General features: G+C 41.9%; 1 long non-coding RNA gene across 1 annotated transcript; it reads left to right on the forward strand.

The window, feature by feature from the left end:
* The first annotated feature begins 2,567 nt into the window (after positions 1-2,567).
* On the forward strand, positions 2,568-7,467 carry LOC110488320. Its single transcript, XR_005041389.1, has 4 exons — positions 2,568-3,210; positions 5,823-5,970; positions 6,251-6,380; positions 6,503-7,467. It is a non-coding gene; the product is annotated as an uncharacterized LOC110488320 (long non-coding RNA).
* The last annotated feature ends 15,011 nt before the right edge of the window (positions 7,468-22,478 follow it).

The following is a 22,478-nucleotide window of genomic DNA, read 5'->3' on the forward strand; positions in this document are numbered from 1 at the left end:
TTCATACAAGTGTATTTTCTAGATACTTCTGGTTATGCAAAGTTATCATTTGATGAGGCTAGTGAGGCAGGCTAGCTAATTACAAGCTAGGTGATGTTAGCCTACAAGTTGGATTTGCAAGTTAGTTCGTAGATAATACAAATGTCTCCCGTATTGTCTAAGGCACAACTAAATAATGGATGCAGCTATGGTGTTACTCATGTCTGAGTCTGATTAGCACAATGAACTAGGAACAACAAACCGTAACGGCGTCACCGGCCTAAATCTAATCCAATCTGCAGTACAGACTAAACACAATCCACATCAAGGTGTGAACCAGGGGTTTCCACCAAAATTGTTGACAAGTGTTGGGAAAGTTTCATGCAAAAGGTGATTCTGTCTTCAAAACACATTAAAATATAGGTGTTTTCTCAATGTTATAACACTTTTTTTGTATTTCCCTATGTGTTTGTCAGTGGTAGGAGAAAGAGAGTACAGAATCATTCCAAAGCTCTCGGTACTTTCAATTCTTAGACCTGTACAGTTTTTCTTGTATTTTGCTGTTGTTTTTACAAATAAATAGTCCAGTGCTTTGGAAGTGATATGGTTGCTTTACAATACAGCTCTCTGAGTTGTCTGCTTTGTGTGGTATCATGAAGGAAACGGTCTGTAGCTCATTGTTACAGCTGCTCACTGGTTGCCTTACAGCTCTTGAGCACAGATTAATGGGTTGGGATTGGAATCTGTGTACCTGTTACAGACCTTAATGAAAGCAAGAAATAAAACACGGGTTAAGACTGAACAATCTGACTTCACTGCAATCAGCTATGCCCCACTCAAAGCGCTCTGCTACACTACGTGTTTCATGATTCCCTTTTGTGAGATTTCTCAGATTTTCTTGTATGTATACAGTGAGGAAAGTATTCAGACCCCTTCACTTTTTTCCACATTTTGTTACATTACAGCCTTAATCTAAAATTGATTCAATTGTTTTTCCCCCTCAATCTACAGACAATACCCCATAATGACAAAGAAAAACAGGTTATTATAGATTCACATTTACATAAATATTCAGACTTTTTACTCAGTACTTTGTTGAAGCACCTTTGCCAGTGATTATAGCCCCAAGTCTTCTTGAGTATGACGCTGCAAGCTTGGCACACCTATATTTGGGGAGTTTACAATTCTTCTCTGCAGATCCTCTCAAGCTCTGTCAGGTTGGATGGGGAGGGTCGCTGCACAGCTAATTTAAGGTGTGTTCGAGCGAGTTCAAGTCCTGGCTCTGGCTGGGCCATTCAAAGAAATTCAGAGGCTTGTCCCGAAGCCACTCCTGCGTTGTCTTGGCTGTGTGCTTAGGGTCGTTGTCATGTTGGAAGGTGAATCTTTGCCCCAGTTTGAGGTCTGTGTGCTCTGGAGTAGGTTTTCATCAAGGATCTCTCTGTACTTTGCTCTGTTCATATTTCCCTCGATTCTGACTAGTCTCCCAGTTTCCTCCAGACGCTTGGAAATCAGGCCAAATAGTTCAATCTTGGTTTCATTTGACCAGAGAATCTTGTTTGTCATGGTCTGAGAGTCCTTTAGGTGGCTTTTGGCAAACTCCAACCGGGCTGTCATGAGCCTTTTACTGAGGTGTGGCTTCCGTCTGGCCGCTCTACCATAAAGGCCTGGTTGGTGGAGTGCTGCAGAGATGTTTGTTCTTCTGGAAGGTTCTCCCATCTCCACAGAGGAATTCTGGAGCTCTGTCAGAGTGACCATCGGGTTTTTGGTCACCTCCCAGACCAAGGCTTTTCTCCTCAGATTGTTTAGTTTGGCTGGGCAGCCAGCTCTAGGAAGAGCCTTGGTGGTTCCAAACTTCTTCCATTTAAGAATGATGGAGGCCACTGTGTTCTTCAGGACCTCAATGCGTCATAAATGTTTTGGTACCCTTTCCCAGATCTGTGCCTCGACACAATCATGTCTTGGAGCTCTACGGACAATTCCTTCGACCTCATGGTTTGGTTTTTGCTCTGACATGCACTGTCAACTGTGGGACCTTATATAGACGGGTGTGTGCCTTTCTAAATCATGCCCAATCAATTTAATTTACCACAAGTGGACTCCAATCAAGATGTAGAAGCATCTCAAAGATGATCAATGGAAACAGGGATGCACCTGAGCACAACTTCGAGTCTCATAACAAAGGGTCTGAATACTTATATAAATAAGGCTGTAACGTAACAAAATGTGGAAAAGGGGAAGGGGATCTGAATACTTTCCGAATGTACAATATACAAAGACGAGCTAAATTAAGAATGCAGTGAGCGTCCTAGAGAGGAAAAAAATGTTTAAAAGGAAGCAAGAGGGAGTTGTCTCGGACTGAAGTGTGTAAGCACTCTTAAACTCAGGATACATGGGTACAACATTGCTCATCAACAGAGTGCAATACTCCTCTGATGTATTGATGAGATCTGAAATAACACAAACAATGACGTATGTCCGTCCGTAAGACTATATTCCTCATTATTTTGACAGTTGGGATGCCTGGAAGAAGTAGATTGTTATTTTAGTGAGGGGGTAAGACTAGAAAAGCAACAATTTATTTTTGACCTACATTATATTATTAGTCCTTCGTGAATTCCTCGTGTCCTCTCTCCACATCCTTTTAAAAATATCCAAGGAGAGCATTGGAGTAGACAAGAGGAACCTCGGATCTTCCTAAATGCGTTTTGATAAGGATGGCCCGTGTACTTTGTATGTGTCAAATTACACTCTACCCTTCCTTTATAGAGCGACTGTCCAAAAAAGCAGCTAATCCCTTTGAAACCGGCCGATGTGGCATCGATATAAATCTGAAACATTTATTCTAGTGTCACAATTGACCACAAAGTGTAAATAGGATAACGTTGGTCATAAAGTCAGTCTCGTCTAAAACTAAGTTTGGAACCTCAGTAAATCAAGGTTGGGTTTGGATTACAATCATGTCAACAAATCAGGCTCCGTTTTGACAAACTCCACGTGCAAATTCTTTCGACCTCTTTGCTTCCCTTCATTGAATGGAACTTCGCCCCCAATGCTTTCAAAGAAGGATCATGGCCCTATATGGATTGACCATGCCCCCTGAGCCAAAATTCGGCTGTTTGCATGCACTGTCGAAGGACCCTGGTATATGATCGTAATAGGCGCTTGGAGTTTGTCGGTCCCCAAGTTTGTACCAGCAACGCTAGCATTGTGTGTTTGCAACAACCGGTGGTGGTGAGTATAACCTGATATATTGACCTCTGGTATAATTTAGCTAACGATGTGGTTATTTACGTTAGCTAGGTAGCTATGTTTTCACAAAGCGAGGCAGGCTAGCTAATATTTTAGCTAACGTTTGCGTAGTTTGCTCCCTAGATAATGACAAAGATACTGCTGGTTATGTAACATTCTAATTAGATAATGCTAGCGAGGCAGGCTAGCCAGATACTGGCTAACTAACTTTAGTTTACATGTCGAATTTGCAAGTTAATATTAGTTCAAAGCTCATACAAGTATTGTCTAGGGCAATGGTTCCCAACTCCGGTCCTCAAGTACACTCAACAGCACACATTTTTGTTGTAGTCTCAGACAAACAATCCTGATTAAACTGAGGGCCTGATCATTAGCTAACAAACTGAATTAGGGGTACTTGTCTGGGGCTACAATTAAAATGTGTACTGTTGAGGGTACTCGAGGACCGGAGTTAGGAACCATTGGTCTAGGGCAAAACTAAATAATAGATGCAGATATGGTGGCAGCTAATTTATGTCTGACTAATACAGTGAACTATGAGCAACAAAATGTAACGGCGTCATCGGCCTAGATCTAATCCAATCTGGAGCCACAGTCAGTCTTCATCTGTAAAACATAGAATTAGGGGTTTCCACTAGTTGTTTTCCACAGCCACAAAGTCATACTTGGTTATACACTGCTCAAAAAAATAAAGGGAACACTAAAATAACACATCCTAGATCTGAATGAATGTTCTTATTACATTTTTTCTTTACATAGTTGAATGTGCTGACAACAAAATCACACAAATTATCAATGGAAATCAAATTTATCAACCCATGGAGGTCTGGATTTGAAGTCACACTCAAAATGAAAGTGGAAAACCACACTACAGGCTGATCCAACTTTGATGTAATGTCCTTAAAACAAGTCAAAATGAGGCTCAGTAGTGTGTGTGGCCTCCACGTGCCTGTATGACCTCCCTACAACGCCTGGGCATGCTCCTGATGAGGTGGCGAAAGGTCTCCTGAGGGATCTCCTCCCAGACCTGGACTAAAGCATCCGCCAACTCCTGGACAGTCTGTGGTGCAACGTGGCGTTGGTGGATGGAGCGAGACATGATGTCCCAGATGTGCCAGTCCATAGCATCAATGCCTTCCTCTTGCAGGAACTGCTGACACTCTCCAGCCACATGAGGTTTAGCATCGTCTTGCATTAGGAGGAACCCAGGGCCAACCGCACCAGCATATGGTCTCACAAGGGGTCTGAGGATCTCACCTTGGTACCTAATGGCAGTCAGGCTACCTCTGGCGAGCACATGGAGGGCTGTGCGGCCCCCTAAAGAAATGACACCCCACACCATGACTGACCCACCGCCAAACCGGTCATGCTGGAGGATGTTGCAGGCAGCAGAATGTTTTCCACGGTGTCTTCAGACTCTGCCACGTCTGTCACATGTGCTCAGTGTGAACCTGCTTTCATCTGTGAAGAGCACAGGGCGCCAGTGGCGAATTTGCCTATCTTGGTGTTCTCTGGCAAATGCCAAACATCCTGCACGGTTTTGGGCTGTAAGCACAACCCCCACCTGTGGACGTCGGGCCCTCATACCACCCTCATGGAGTTTGTTTCTGACCGTTTGAGCAGACACATGCACATTTGTGGCCTGCTGGAGGTCATTTTGCAGGGCTCCTCTTGCACAAAGGCGGAGGTAGCGGTCCTGCTGCTGGGTTGTTACCTCCCTACGGCCTCCTCCACGTCTCCTGATGTACTGGCCTGTCTCCTGATGTACTGGCCTGTCTCCTGGTAGCGCCTCCATGCTCTGGACACTACGCTGACAGACACAGCAGACCTTCTTGCCACAGCTCGCATTAATGTGCCATCCTGAATGAGCTGCACTACCTGAGCCACTTGTGTGGGTTGTAGACTCCGTCTCATGCTACCACTAGAGTGAAAGCACCGCCAGCATTCAAAAGTGACCAAAACATCAGCCAGGAAGCATAGGAACTGAGAAGTGGTCTGTGGTCACCACCTGCAGAACCACTCCTTTATTGGGGGTGTCTTGCTAATTGCCTATAATTTCCACCTGTTGTCTATTCCATTTGCACAACAGCATGTGACATTTATTGTCAATCAGTGTTGCTTCCTAAGTGGACAGTTTGATTTCACAGAAGTATGATTGACTTGGAGTTACATTGTGTTGTTTAAGTGTTCCCTTTATTTTTTTGAGCAGTGTATTATGAAAATGTATGAAAACAAACATGTACTTAATTTAGGTGTTAGGCATAAGGTTAGCAGTGTGGTTAAGGTTATGTTTATAATCCCATTTTAAGTAGGGAAATTGTAGAAATTGGCAGCCTTTGTGACTTTGTTTCTGTGGTAACTAGTGACGACCTAGAATTAGCTTGACTCGAGTTACTACCTGAATGACACAGACGTCTTCATCGACAACGGTAATGTGTGTAATGTGAAAAGTTGTATAAAAAAATACCTGGTTTGATAAACTAGTAGGTTAATTACCCAGACAAGCAGATACAAGTGGTAGTCATTTTGGTTGTGAAGTGCATTATCAAAAAGCTTTGTCCTTTTTATAATAAAATTGTATCACCCTGTCACAGCCTCACCCAACACCACCTGATGAGGAAGTAAATTGTTTATGAGGATTGCCTGCTGCAGTTGTTCGAGAGATGTCCAGTTTGAAGCTAAACATGCAACATAGAGAAGACCAGCAAGGGGACCCTTAGCATCAAGCAGACATGCCTCGCTGTGAGAATTTCTTTAAATGGAACAGGGAGGACACTTGAATCAGATTGGTGACATTTGACCTGGTCTAAGTTCAAAACAGTTTTGAGTTTTGTCCCAATTCACCTTCATAACCAGGCTAGTGGAACTAGCCTGATCACTACATTTACCATTCTATTTCACTTCACATTTTGTGATATCTGAAGTGAAATATAAAGGTGAATGCAGTGATCATGCTGGTTCCACCATACTATTCATAACCACCATTGATAAGGTAATCTGTGCTCTGTGTGTGATCGACCAGTATCTTTGATATGGGGCCAAGAGCTGATCTATGCTGCCGTGCCCATCAAAGGCGCACAGGCTAAAACCTCACGCCCAGCCTCACCTCTTGCCTGCACACCAACGGTCGTCGATGGGGAGACCAGAATAAAGTAAGTTTAGTCTCACCTGTTCAAACTTCAACATATATGTTTCTTTGTCAGATACTGTTTAACCTATTTTAACTACCATTGGTAATAGAACAGTGGAACAGTGACTGTGTATGTGTTCATAGATGCATCTATGGAGCCGGCACTTGGAGAATTGCAAGATGATGTGATGGAGTCCTGAACGACAGACAGGCTTTATACTGATGTCTCTAAATGGAGAGAGACCTGCCACTCGGCATTAACATTTTACTAGACGCAACTTTTACTTGTAAAGTGTTTCTTTATTATTGAATGGTATCAGCCAATATTGGGAGGGAGAAACCCTGTGTATTATGCACCAGGATCCGGGAACTGCTGTTGTATACAAGACACCACACCGGAAGGTATGACCACGCCGACATTTTTTCCAAGGTAACCCCATTACCACCAGAAACCTCTGGCATCTCACCATACAGCTACCTCTAGTTATTGAACTCAACCTGCGGGAGGTTTTTGTTGTAATTGAGTGGGGGGAAACAGCTGTGAGAGACTTCAATCAAAGTTGATTTCTGAGAGGCGTTGTTTACTCATCATAGCTAATGGTAAAGAATAGATCATGTAAACACTTGTGGGTGCACAAATATCATGACATTCACATAAAGTTAGACCTTCTAACCGAGAGTTCAAATGAATGTGTCTTGATTTGTAAAAATGATGGCCTTTAGATGAAATGACATGGAACTCTTACAGGTTTGTCCACAGTGAATGAGTTCCACACTGGCATGAGGGATCTCTTGCTATTGCATTGACAAAGACTGGATGATACAGTAGGCAGTAGTCATTGCTGGGTTACAGCATTTTTGGTCTCCCCAACAATGTGTGCTTCTCCTCAACAGCGGTCACTGAAAGTGAGTTGACAGACAGATGACACCATTTTACTTTTTCAGATTTTTGCGGTGTTAAAGCATGAATTTAAAATGAATTGAATTAAGATGTTTTGGTCACTGGCCTACACAGTATACCATAATGTCAAAGTGGAATTATGTTTTTAGAAATGTAAAAAAAATAAAAGCTCTAATGTCTTGAGTCAAGTATTCAAACCCTTTGTTATGGAAAGCCTAATAAAGTTCAGGAGTAAAAATGTGCTTAACAAGTCACATAATAAATTGCATGCAATAAGTGTTTAACATGATTTTTGAATTACATGAATTCACCTTTCATCAGGACAACAACCTAAAACTCAAGGCCAAATCTACACTGGAGTTGCTTACCAAGAAGACAGTGGATGTTCCTGAGTGTCCAAGTTAGTTTTAAATCTACTTAAAAATCTATGGCATGACCTGAAAATGGTTGTCTAGCAATGATCAACAACCAATTTGACCAAGCTTGAATAAAAGAATGATCCAGGTGTGGAAAGCTCTTAGAGATGTACACAGAAAGACACAGCTGTAATTGCTGCCAAAGGTGTGAAAACGTATGTAAATGAGATATTTCTGTATTTCCTTTTCAATAAAATTGCAAAAAAATATATAAAACATGTTTTCACTTTATCATTATGAGCGTTGATGGGTCTTTCTGTAAATGTGTTAATTTTCCATTTTTTATATTATATGGAAATAATTTCTTACCATAATATTCATTCAGTGGGAGAGGATGAGACGGAAAAGAGAACATCTGCCTAAAATAATTAGCTTCCTCTTTTAAAATATCATTCGGAGAATCATAGATGACTCCGTCTTCAGTAATGAGTTTCTGCAAATTATTTTTGTTAGCGTTCCTGTATTGGAGATTCAGGAAGAATTTTGTGAATTTTTCTGCATATTCCATCCAATTTGCTTTATTTTTGTAATAGATTACATTAGATCGTTCTTGAATAAGTTCCTCAAGTTCTTTTTGTTTTTCCTCCAACTTATTTTGTATCTCTGTAGTATCATTTGTATTGCTATCTATCTGTACTATTAGTTCATGGATTTCCCTTGTTAGTCTTGTCTCTTTAGCCAGAAACTGCTTTTTTATTATTGATGAATATTGAATTGAATGACACCTGAAGGTACATTTAAAGGTATCCCAAACAATAAGTGAATTTGCTGAACCTATATTATACTGGAAAGATTCAGTTATAAATGATTTTGTCTTAGTTAAAAATAAGTTGTCCTCCAGTAAACTTTGATTAAATTTCCAATATGTGAATGCCAATTCGATGATGATCCAATGGCATTCTGTCTCCTATTAAAACGTTTTTGAACCTTTGATGCAAGAGAGAAAGAGACAAGGAAGTAGTCAAGACGACTATTCAAAAGTATCCACCTTCCTTGCGAATCATTCCTGACTATTTGCACATTCAGATCAACATTTTTGTTAATATCATCACACCCGTTGAGTTCCTTTGTCCATGACAGAAAATTGGCGGACCATTCTGATACACACAGGAAATTGTTTAGTGTGTGAAACCCAGCAGTATTGCAGTTCTTGACACCCTCAAACCAATGCGCCTGACACCTACTACCATAACTCGTTCAAAGGCACTTATATAATGATTTTGTCCTGCCCATTCACACTGTGAATGGAACACATACACAATCCATGTTTCAATTGTCTCAAGGCTTAAAAATCATTCTTAAACCTGTCTCGTCCCCTTCAACGACACTGATTGAAGTGGATTTAACAGGTGACATCAATAAGGGATCATGGCATTCACCTAGTCAGTCTATGTCATGGAATGAGCAGGTGTTCTTAATGTTCTGTACACTCAGTGTATATATTTAAAGTTCATATTCCACCTGAAAGAAGAATACAGAAGCACAGAGGGTTCCATTGTCCTGTACAGAACAGGACAGATATCTCAGTCGTTGTTACCATAAAAATCCTTCTTTAACCTGTCTCCTCCCCTTCATCTACACTGATTGAAGTGGATTTAACAAGTGACATCAATAAGGGATCATAGCTTTCACCTGGATTCACCTGTCAGTCTGTCATGGAAAGAGTTTTTAATGTTTTGTACACTCACTGTATATACATATATTATACAAAACATTTCCATCATAATTATCAAATGCCTTTATAAATATAGGTATATTTCAAAAGATCATTCATTTCAAGGCTTTCTGTGAATGGCAGCAGTTGGGCGAGTCTTTATTCTTAGAAGTTCCGGAATAGGTGTTACCGTGATAGAAATCCAGTCCTGTGATCCACTCTACATCTCTGACACGTGATTGGTGGAACCACAGGTGGTGTTCAACCCCTAGAGATGCGGTGTCACCATTCTATGGACGTATAAGAACAGATCAGTGACACAGACCCTAATTATGACTACAGAGGTTTTGACTCAACAAGACTGAGGTACAGACAAAAACAATGCGAGTACAGACTAAACAAGTTACGAACCAGGGGTTTCCACCAAAATATCATGATAGTTGACAGGTATTAGGAAAGGGTCATGCCAAAATGTGACTCTGTCTTCAAAACACATGAAAGTATAGATGTTTTCTCAACTATATAACACTTTTTTTTAGCTAATGTTTGCGTAGCTACCTCATTACAACTTAGTTAGGTCGTCGTAGTTAATACAAGTGTATTGTGTATTTTCTAGATACTTCTGGTTATGCACAGTTATCATTTGATGAGGCTAGCGAGGCAGGCTAGCTAATTACAAGCTAGGTGATGTTAGCCTACAAGTTGGATTTGCAAGTTAGTTCGTAGATAATACAAATGTCTCCCATATTGTCTAAGGCACAACTAAATAATGGATGCAGCTATGGTGTTACTCATGTCTGAGTCTGATTAGCACAATGAACTAGGAACAACAAACCGTAACGGCGTCACCGGCCTAAATCTAATCCAATCTGCAGTACAGACTAAACACAATCCACATCAAGGTGTGAACCAGGGGTTTCCACCAAAATTGTTGACAAGTGTTGGGAAAGGGTCATGCAAATGGTGATTCTGTCTTCAAAACACATTAAAATATAGGTGTTTTCTCAATGTTATAACACTTTTTTTGTATTTCCCTATGTGTTTGTCAGTGGTAGGAGAAAGAGAGTACAGAATCATTCCAAAGCTCTCGGTACTTTCAATTCTTAGACCTGTACATTTTTTCTTGTATTTTGCTGTTGTTTTTACAAATAAATAGTCCAGTGCTTTGGAAGTGATATGGTTGCTTTACAATACAGCTCTCTGAGTTGTCTGCTTTGTGTGGTATCATGAAGGAAACGGGTCTGTAGCTCACTGTTACAGCTGCTTACTGGTTGCCTTACAGCTCTTGAGCACAGATTAATGGGTTGGGATTGGAATATGTGTACCTGTTACAGACCTTAATGAAAGCAAGAAATAAAACACGGGTTAAGACTGAACAATCTGACTTCACAGCAATCAGCTATGCCCCACTCAAAGCGCTCTGCTACACTACGTGTTTTATGATTCCCCTTTGTGAGATTTCTAAGATTTTCTTGTATGATAGAAAAAAGCTCACATACAGTGCATACGGAAAGTATTCAGACCCCTTCACTTTTTTCCACATTTTGTTACATTACAGCCTTAATCTAAAATTGATTCAATTGTTTTTCCCCCCTCATCAATCTACAGACAATACCCCGTAATGACAAAGCAAAAAAAGGTTATTATAAATTCACATTTACATAAATATTCAGACTCTTTACTCAGTACTTTGTTGAAGCACCTTTGCCAGCGATTATAGCCCCAAGTCTTCTTGAGTATGACGCTACAAGCTTGGCACACCTATATTTGTGGAGTTTCTTCAATTCTTCTCTGCAAATCCTCTCAAGCTCTGTCAAGTTGGATGCTGAGTGTCGCTGCACAGCTAATTTAAGGTGTCTCCAGAGATATTTGATCGAGTTCAAGTCCTGACTCTGGCTGGGCCATTCAAGGAAATTCAGAGGCTTGTCCCGAAGCCACTCCTGCGTTGTCTTGGCTGTGTGCTTAGGGTCGTTGTCATGTTGGAAGGTGAATCTTTGCCCCAGTCTGAGGTCCGTGCGCTCTGGAGTAGGTTTTCATCAAGGATCTCTCTGTACTTTGCTCTGTTCATATTTCCCACGATTCTGACTAGTCTCCCAGTTTCCTCCCGATGTGACGCTTGGAAATCAGGCCGAATAGTTGAAACCAATCTTGGTTTCATTTGACCAGAGAATCTTGTTTGTCATGGTCTGAGAGTCCTTTAGGTGCCTTTTGGCAAACTACAACCTGGCTGTCATGTGCCTTTTACTGAGGTGTGGCTTCCGTCTGGCCGCTCTACCATAAAGGCCTGGTTGGTGGAGTGCTGCAGAGATGTGTGTCCTTCTGGAAGGTTCTCCAATCTCCACAGAGGAATTTTGGAGCTCTAACAGTGTGACCATCGGGTTTTTGGTCACCTCCCAGACCAAGGCTCTTCTCCCTCAAAACTTGAGACATCTATGGCATTGTGTTTTGTGACAAAACTGCACATTTTAGAATGGCATTTAATTTCCCCAAGCACAAGGTGCACCTGTGTAATGAGCATGCTTTTAATTCAGCTTCTTGATATGCCAAACAGGTCAGGTGGATGGATTATCTTGGCAAAGGAGGAATGCTCACTAACAGGCATGTAAACAAATTTGTGCACCAAATTTGAGAGAAATACACATTTTGTACGTACTGTAAATCAACAGTCAGGGAGTCAGGTATATGATAAAACAGTCAGGGAGACAGGAAGTCAAGGATATAATCAAACAGTCAGGGAGTCAGGGATATAGTCAGACAGTCAGGGAGTCAGGGATATAGTCAAACAGTCAGGGAGTCAGGAAGTCAGGGATATAATCAAACAGTCAGGGAGTCAGGGATATAGTCAGACAGTCAGGGAGTCAGGAAGTCAGGGATATAATCAACAGTCAGGGAGTCAGGGATATAATCAAACAGTCAGGGAGACAGGAAGTCGGGGATATAATCAAACAGTCAGGGAGTCAGGGATATAATCAAACAGTCAGGGAGTCAGGGATATAGTCAGGGAGTCAGGGATATAATCAAACAGTCAGGGAGACAGGAAGTCAGGGATATAATCAAACAGTCAGGGAGACAGGAAGTCAGGGATATAATCAAACAGTCAGGGAGACAGGAAGTCACGGGATATAATCAAGCAGTCAGGGAGACAGGAAGTCAGGGATATAATCAAACAGTCAGGGAGTCAGGGATATAGTCAGACAGTCAGGGAGTCAGGGATATAATCAAACAGTCAGGAAGTCAGGGATATAATCAGGAAGTCAGGGATATAATCAAACAGTCAGGGAGTCAGGGATATAGTCAAACAGTCAGGAAGTCAGGGATATAATCAACAGTCAGGGATATAATCAAACAGTCAGGGAGTCAGGAAGTCAGGGATATAATCAACAGTCAGGGAGTCAGGGATATAATCAAACAGTCAGGGAGTCAGGAAGTCAGGGATATAATCAAACAGTCAGGGAGTCAGGGATATAATCAAACAGTCAGGGAGTCAGGGATATAGTCAAACAGTCAGGGAGTCAGGAAGTCAGGGATATAATCAACAGTCAGGGAGTCAGGGATATAATCAAACAGTCAGGGAGTCAGGGATATAGTCAAACAGTCAGGGATATAATCAACAGTCAGGGAGTCAGGAAGTCAGGGATATAATCAACAGTCAGGGAGTCAGGGATATAATCAAACAGCCAGGGAGTCAGGGATATAATCAAACAGTCAGGGAGTCAGGGATATAATCAACAGTCAGGGAGTCAGGGATATAATCAAACAGTCAGGGAGTTAGGAAGTCAGGGATATAGTCAACAGTCAGGGATATAATCAAACAGTCAGGGAGTCAGGGATATAATCAAACAGTCAGGGAGTCAGGGATATAGTCAAACAGTCAGGGAGTCAGGAAGTCAGGGATATAATCAACAGTCAGGGAGTCAGGCATATAATAAAACAGTCAGGGAGTCAGGGATATAATCAACAGTCAGGGAGTCAGGAAGTCAGGGATATAATCAAACAGCCAGGGAGTCAGGGATATAATCAAACAGTCAGGGAGTCAGGGATATAATCAAACAGTCAGGGATATAGTCAGGGAGTCAGGGAGACAGGGATATAGTCAAACAGTCAGGTAGTCAGGAAGTCAGGGATATAATCAAACAGTCAGGGAGTCAGGGATATAGTCAGACAGTCAGGGAGTCAGGGATATAATCAAACAGTCACGGAGTCAGGGATATAGTCAGACAGTCAGGGAGTCAGGGATATAATCAAACAGTCAGGGAGTCAGGGATATAGTCAGGGAGTCAGGGAGACAGGGATATAGTCAAACAGTCAGGTAGTCAGGAAGTCAGGGATATAATCAAACAGTCAGGGAGTCAGGGATATAGTCAGACAGTCAGGGAGTCAGGAAGTCAGGGATATAATCAACAGTCAGGGAGTCAGGGATATAATCAAACAGTCAGGGAGTCAGGGATATAGTCAAACAGTCAGGGAGTCAGGGATATACAGTGCCTTGCGAAAGTATTCGGCCCCCTTGAACTTTGCGACCTTTTGCCACATTTCAGGCTTCAAACATAAAGATATAAAACTGTAGTTTTTTGTGAAGAATCAACAACAAGTGGGACACAATCATGAAGTGGAACACCATTTATTGGATATTTCAAACTTTTTTAACAAATCAAAAACTGAAAAATTGGGCGTGCAAAATTATTCAGCCCCTTTACTTTCAGTGCAGCAAACTCTCTCCAGAAGTTCAGTGAGGATCTCTGAATGATCCAATGTTGACCTAAATGACTAATGATGATAAATACAATCCACCTGTGTGTAATCAAGTCTCCGTATAAATGCACCTGCACTGTGATAGTCTCAGAGGTCCGTTAAAAGCGCAGAGAGCATCATGAAGAACAAGGAACACACCAGGCAGGTCCGAGATACTGTTGTGAAGAAGTTTAAAGCCGGATTTGGATACAAAAAGATTTCCCAAGCTTTAAACATCCCAAGGAGCACTGTGCAAGCGATAATATTGAAATGGAAGGAGTATCAGACCACTGCAAATCTACCAAGACCTGGCCGTCCCTCTAAACTTTCAGCTCATACAAGGAGAAGACTGATCAGAGATGCAGCCAAGAGGCCCATGATCACTCTGGATGAACTGCAGAGATCTACAGCTGAGGTGAGAGACTCTGTCCATAGGACAACAATCAGTTGTATATTGCACAAATCTGGCCTTTATGGAAGAGTGGCAAAAAGAAAGCCATTTCTTAAAGATATCCATAAAAAGTGTTGTTTAAAGTTTGCCACAAGCCACCTGGGAGACACACCAAACATGTGGAAGAAGGTGCTCTGGTCAGATGAAACCAAAATTGAACTTTTTGGCAACAATGCAAAACGTTATGTTTGGCGTAAAAGCAACACAGCTGAACACACCATCCCCACTGTCAAACATGGTGGTGGCAGCATCATGGTTTGGGCCTGCTTTTCTTCAGCAGGGACAGGGAAGATGGTTAAAATTGATGGGAAGATGGATGGAGCCAAATACAGGACCATTCTGGAAGAAAACCTGATGGAGTCTGCAAAAGACCTGAGACTGGGACGGAGATTTGTCTTCCAACAAGACAATGATCCAAAACATAAAGCAAAATCTACAATGGAATGGTTCAAAAATGAACATATCCAGGTGTTAGAATGGCCAAGTCAAAGTCCAGACCTGAATCCAATCGAGAATCTGTGGAAAGAACTGAAAACTGCTGTTCACAAATGCTCTCTATCCAACCTCACTGAGCTCGAGCTGTTTTGCAAGGAGGAATGGGAAAAAATGTCAGTCTCTATGTGCAAAACTGATAGAGACATACCCCAAGCGACTTACAGCTGTAATCGCAGCAAAAGGTGGCGCTACAAAGTATTAACTTAAGGGGGCTGAATAATTTTGCACGCCCAATTTTTCAGTTTTTGATTTGTTAAAAAAGTTTGAAATATCCAATAAATGTCGTTCCACTTCATGATTGTGTCCCACTTGTTGTTGATTCTTCACAAAAAAATACAGTTTTATATCTTTATGTTTGAAGCCTGAAATGTGGCAAAAGTTCACAAAGTTCAAGGGAGCCGAATACTTTCGCAAGGCACTGTAATCAAACAGTCAGGGAGTCAGGGATATAGTCAAACAGTCAGGGAGTCAGGAAGTCAGGGATATAATTAACAGTCAGGGAGTCAGGGATATAATCAAATAGTCAGGGAGTCAGGGATATAGTCAAACAGTCAGGGATATAATCAACAGTCAGGGAGTCAGGAAGTCAGGGATATAATCAACAGTCAGGGAGTCAGGGATATAATCAAACAGCCAGGGAGTCAGGGATATAATCAAACAGTCAGGGAGTCAGGGATATAGTCAAACAGTCAGGGAGTCAGGGATATAATCAAACAGTCAGGGAGTCAGGGATATAGTCAAACAGTCAGGGAGTCAGGAAGTCAGGGATATAATCAACAGTCAGGGAGTCAGGGATATAATCAAATAGTCAGGGAGTCAGGGATATAGTCAAACAGTCAGGGATATAATCAACAGTCAGGGAGTCAGGAAGTCAGGGATATAATCAACAGTCAGGGAGTCAGGGATATAATCAAACAGCCAGGGAGTCAGGGATATAATCAAACAGTCAGGGAGTCAGGGATATAATCAAACAGTCAGGGAGTCAGGGATATAATCAAACAGTCAGGGAGTCAGGGATATAATCAACAGTCAGGGAGTCAGGAAGTCAGGGATATAATCAACAGTCAGGGAGTCAGGGATATAATCAAACAGCCAGGGAGTCAGGGATATAATCAAACAGTCAGGGAGTCAGGGATATAATCAAACAGTCAGGGAGTCAGGGATATAATCAAACAGTCAGGGAGTCAGGGATATAATCAAACAGTCAGGGATATAATCAAACAGTCAGGGAGTCAGGGATATAGTCAAACAGTCAGGGAGTCAGGAAGTCATGGATATAATCAACAGTCAGGGAGTCAGGGATATAATCAAACAGTCAGGGAGACAGGAAGTCAGGGATATAATCAAACAGTCAGGGATATAGTCAGACAGTCAGGGAGTCAGGGATATAATCAAACAGTCAGGGAGACAGGAAGTTAGGGAGACAGGAAGTCAGGGATATAATCAAACAGTCAGGGAGTCAGGGATATAGTCAGACAGTCAGGGAGTCAGGGATATAGTCAGACAGTCAGGGAGTCAGGGATATAATCAAACAGTCAGGGAGTCAGGGATATAGTCAAACAGTCAGGGAGTCAGGAAGTCAGGGATATAATCAAACAGTCAGGGATATAGTCAGACAGTCAGGGAGTCAGGGATATAGTCAGACAGTCAGGGAGTCAGGGATATAATCAAACAGTCAGGGAGTCAGGGATATAGTCAAACAGTCAGGGAGTCAGGAAGTCAGGGATATAATCAAACAGTCAGGGATATAGTCAGACAGTCAGGGAGTCAGGGATATAGTCAGACAGTCAGGGAGTCAGGGATATAATCAAACAGTCAGGGAGTCAGGGATATAGTCAAACAGTCAGGGAGTCAGGAAGTCAGGGATATAATCAACAGTCAGGGAGTCAGGGATATAATCAAACAGTCAGGGAGACAGGAAGTCAGGGATATAATCAAACAGTCAGGGATATAGTCAGACAGTCAGGGAGTCAGGGATATAATCAAACAGTCAGGGAGTCAGGGATATAGTTAGACAGTCAGGGAGTCAGGGATATAATCAAACAGTCAGGGAGTCAGGGATATAGTCAGACAGTCAGGGAGTCAGGGATATAATCAAACAGTCAGGGAGTCAGGGAGACAGGGATATAGTCAAACAGTCAGGTAGTCAGGAAGTCAGGGATATAATCAAACAGTCAGGGAGTCAGGGATATAGTCAGACAGTCAGGGAGTCAGGGATATAATCAAACAGTCAGGGAGTCAGGGATATAGTCAGGGAGTCAGGGATATAGTCAAACAGTCAGGGAGTCAGGAAGTCATGGATATAATCAACAGTCAGGGAGTCAGGGATATAATCAAACAGTCAGGGAGACAGGAAGTCAGGGATATAATCAAACAGTCAGGGATATAGTCAGACAGTCAGGGAGTCAGGGATATAATCAAACAGTCAGGGAGACAGGAAGTTAGGGAGACAGGAAGTCAGGGATATAATCAAACAGTCAGGGAGTCAGGGATATAGTCAGACAGTCAGGGAGTCAGGGATATAGTCAGACAGTCAGGGAGTCAGGGATATAATCAAACAGTCAGGGAGTCAGGGATATAGTCAAACAGTCAGGGAGTCAGGAAGTCAGGGATATAATCAAACAGTCAGGGATATAGTCAGACAGTCAGGGAGTCAGGGATATAGTCAGACAGTCAGGGAGTCAGGGATATAATCAAACAGTCAGGGAGTCAGGGATATAGTCAAACAGTCAGGGAGTCAGGAAGTCAGGGATATAATCAAACAGTCAGGGATATAGTCAGACAGTCAGGGAGTCAGGGATATAGTCAGACAGTCAGGGAGTCAGGGATATAATCAAACAGTCAGGGAGTCAGGGATATAGTCAAACAGTCAGGGAGTCAGGAAGTCAGGGATATAATCAACAGTCAGGGAGTCAGGGATATAATCAAACAGTCAGGGAGACAGGAAGTCAGGGATATAATCAAACAGTCAGGGATATAGTCAGACAGTCAGGGAGTCAGGGATATAATCAAACAGTCAGGGAGTCAGGGATATAGTTAGACAGTCAGGGAGTCAGGGATATAATCAAACAGTCAGGGAGTCAGGGATATAGTCAGACAGTCAGGGAGTCAGGGATATAATCAAACAGTCAGGGAGTCAGGGAGACAGGGATATAGTCAAACAGTCAGGTAGTCAGGAAGTCAGGGATATAATCAAACAGTCAGGGAGTCAGGGATATAGTCAGACAGTCAGGGAGTCAGGGATATAATCAAACAGTCAGGGAGTCAGGGATATAGTCAGGGAGTCAGGGAGACAGGGATATAGTCAAACAGTCAGGTAGTCAGGAAGTCAGAGATATAATCAAACAGTCAGGGAGTCAGGGATATAGTCAAACAGTCAGGGAGTCAGGAAGTCAGGGATATAATCAACAGTCAGGGAGTCAGGGATATAATCAACAGTCAGGGAGTCAGGAAGTCAGGGATATAATCAAACAGTCAGGAAGTCAGGGATATAATCAACAGTCAGGGAGTCAGGGATATAATCAAACAGTCAGGGAGTCAGGGATATAATCAACAGTCAGGGAGTCAGGGATATAATCAAACAGTCAGGGAGTCAGGGATATAATCAAACAGCCAGGGAGTCAGGGATATAATCAAACAGTCAGGGAGTCAGGGATATAATCAAACAGTCAGGAAGTCAGGGATATAATCAACAGTCAGGGAGTCAGGGATATAATCAAACAGTCAGGGAGTCAGGGATATAATCAACAGTCAGGAAGTCAGAGATATAATCAACAGTCAGGGAGTCAGGGATATAAGCAGACAGTGTACCAGGGATATAATCGGATAAGGAGATAGTGGAGGAGGGAGTGAGTTTTAATTTAAGAAATACCACTAAGAAAAAATAGCACTCAGACACAGTGAACTGAAAAAGACAAAGAGAATATGTAATATATCGGGTTTTGTTATCACTACTGGATTAGGCTACTGTTTCCATTATGCTTTGAAATAAAAAAGTTCATTCAGTCTTTACACTTATCTAACATTCAGAGACTCAAAGTTTTCTTTAAGTTCAAAAGTCAGTGGTTATGAACTATTTATAGGCTCTTATACTTTAATACCCATCGTTGTATTATTATCTTTCTCAGATCTTATATAGTCATGCTGTTATATGGACAATCGGTAGTTGCTACATGTACTTTTTTTTAAGTATTAATGAAGGATATGTACCTATTGATTCTGAAAGAATGTAACTTACATTATAAATGCCTCATGCACTGAGTTCAACTGTTGTACCCCATCATAACCCAACATATGAGCTTGTTTTGCGCCAATGTTTGTAAACAAACAATGTAGCTTCAAAACATCATTAAAACTATAATTCATATCAGGTGAGATCTGGACAGGTTCCCAAAGCTGTCAATTGATATCTTGCATTTTACCAGGGCAGAAACATGAGGTCCTCTCTTCTGACAATAAGTTACTTCCTCTCTCTCACGGCCTTCCAGAGTTCACTGTTGTGGTGATTCCTCTGATAATGTGTGTGTAGCAGTACCCTGTGTAGGCTGTGAACTGGACAGCTCTCAAGTACAGTATGGAGATAAGCAAGGAGTTGCAGAGAAGGAAAACGATTGTCGTAAGTGCATCCAACATCCAGCTTCTTTTGAATGTTTCACGAATGGAAATGGCGTATAATGAGATATGGGTAACACTAAACTTAAAGCCTGCAGGAGATATTTATCATGATGCAGTCATAATGTATTGTAAGACTTACAGTTGAATTCGGGAGTTTACATACACTTAGGTTAGAGTCATTAAAACTCGTTTTTCAACCACTCCACAAATTTCTTGTTAAACAAACTATTGTTTTGGCAAGTCGGTTAGGACTTGTTCCAACAATTGTTTACAGACAGATTATTTCACTTATAATTCACTGTATCACAATTCCAGCAAAGTAAAAAATCCTACAATGTGATTTTCTGGATTTTTTTCCCTCATTTTGTCTGTCATAGTTGAAGTGTACCTATGATTAAAATTACAGGCCTCTCTCATCTTTTTAAGTGGGAGAACTTGCACAATTGGTGGCTGACTAAATACTTTTTTGCCGCACTGTATATACTTTATTTAACCAGGTAGGCCAGTTGAGAACAAGTTCTCATTTACAACTGCGACCTGGCCAAGATAAAGCAAAGCAGTTCGACAAATACAACAATACAGAGTTACACATGGGATAAACAAACGTACAGTCAATAACACAATAGAAAAATCTGTATACAGTGTGTGCAAAGGAAGTAAGGAGGTAAGGCAATAAATAGGCCAATAGTGGCGGGGGTAATTACAATTGAGCAATTTACACTGGAATTATATTTGTGCAGATGAGGATGTGCAAGTAGAAATACTGGTGTGCAAAAGAGCAGAAATACAAAAATAAATATGGGGATGAGGTTGTTGGTTGGATGGGATATTTACAGATGGGCTGTTGATAAGAAAATTATGTTCTCAGGGTACATAACCCAATTTAATTATATTACTCTTAGTCTGAAAACCAGAATTTGTAAGATCCTGGTCAAATGTTTCAGGGCGGAATTTTCGAATCATTCAGTTAACAGATAATTCTCAACTAACAGCTGTGTACAGCTGCAGCGATCAGTAAGCTGCTCTGACAGCTGATGCTTAAAGTTAGTAAGGGAGATATGTCTCCAACTTCAGTGATTTTTGCAATTCGTTCTAGTCATAGGCAGCAGAGAACTGGAAGGAAAGGCAGCCAAAGGGGGTGTTGGCTTTGGGGATGACCAGTGAAATATACTTGCTGGAGCGCGTGCTACGGGTGGGTGTTGCTATGGTGAACAGTGAGCTGAGATAAGGGGGAGCTTTACCTAGCCAAGACTTATAGGTGACCTGGAGCCATTGGGTTTGGCTACGAATATGTAGTGAGGACCAGCCAACGAGAGCATACAGGTTGCAGTGGAGGGTAGTATATGGGGCTTTGGTGACAAAACAGATGACACTGTGATAGACCGCATCCAATTTGCTGAGTAGAGTGTTGGAGGCTACTTTGTAAATGACATCGCCGAAGTCAAGGATCGGTAGGATAGTGAGTTTTACGATGGGTATGTTTGACAGCATGAGTGAAGGATGCTTTGTTTGCGAAATAGGAAGCTGATTCTAGATTTAACTTTGGATTGGAGATGCTTAACATGAGTCTGGAAGGAGTTTACAGTCTAGCCAGACACCTAGGTATGTATAGTTTTCAGAAAGTCAGAACCGTCCAGAGTAGTGATGCTAGTCGGGCAGGCAGGTGCGGGCAGCGATCGGTTGAAGAGCATGCATTTGGTTTTACTAGCATTTAAGAGCAGTTGGAGGCCATGGAAGGAGTGTTGTATGGCATTGAAGCTCGTCTGAAGGTTAATTAACACAGTGTCCAAAGAGGGGCCAGAAGTATACAGAATGGTATCGTCTGCGTAGAGGTGGATCAGAGAATCACCAACAGCAAGATCGACATCATTGATGTACACAGAGAAGAAAGTCGGCCCGAGAATTGAACCCTGTGGCAGCCCCATAGAGAATGCTAGAGGTCCAGACAACAGGCCCTCCGATTTGACAACCAAGGCTGTTGAGTCTGCCGATAAGAATACGGTGATTGACAGAGTCAAAAACCTTGGCCAGTTCAATGAAGACGGCTGCACAGTACTATATTTTATCGATGGCGGTTATGATATTGTTTAGGACCATGACCAGCTCGGAAACCAGATTGCATAGCGAAGAAGGTACGATGGGATTCGAAATGGTCTGTGATCTGTTTGGTCATTTGGCTTTCGAAGACTTTAGAAAGGCAGGGCAGGATGAATATAGGTCTGTAACAGTTTGGGTCTAGAGTGTCTCCCCCTTTGAAGAGGGGGGTGACCGCGGCCCTGACTCCCTGACTGTTTGTAGCATTTTGTGGAAGACAACCCAGACATTATCGGACGGGCCTGAGTGCTTTATACAATAAAAAGGGCCACACTTTGACATCCGGCGAACTAGTGTCGATATCATCCACAAATTAATTTATGAACCAGGACTACCACGATTTACTGGCACCAAATACAAAGCCTAACGGCTCTTTGAAGGAAATCAACACTTCCACTGAAGGAGGGAACGGCGCTTCGTACATTATCTGGACTTTGCAAAGCCAGTCATCGAAATCTGAAATAACAACCACCCAGATTTTAGTGGGTAGCTTGCACAATCATTTCTCATGGATAAACAGCCAATTATAAACAGCCCTGAATACTAATTACATTGGTAACCAGTTTATAATAGCAATAAAGCACGAGGGGGTGTGGTATATTAGCCATATACCACACCCCCAGGGTTCAAATATTGACTAGATGGTGCTCTCAAATGTCTCTATGCATAACATAAGTTCTGAACTATTTTTGGCGTGCCAGGCTTCCTACTGTATAACCAGTTATTTTAATTTCATGGTTATTGAAACAAAAATGACTCAAATG

Source organism: Oncorhynchus mykiss, chromosome 32 (assembly GCF_013265735.2).
Source record: "Oncorhynchus mykiss isolate Arlee chromosome 32, USDA_OmykA_1.1, whole genome shotgun sequence".
Classification (NCBI taxonomy): domain Eukaryota; kingdom Metazoa; phylum Chordata; class Actinopteri; order Salmoniformes; family Salmonidae; genus Oncorhynchus; species Oncorhynchus mykiss.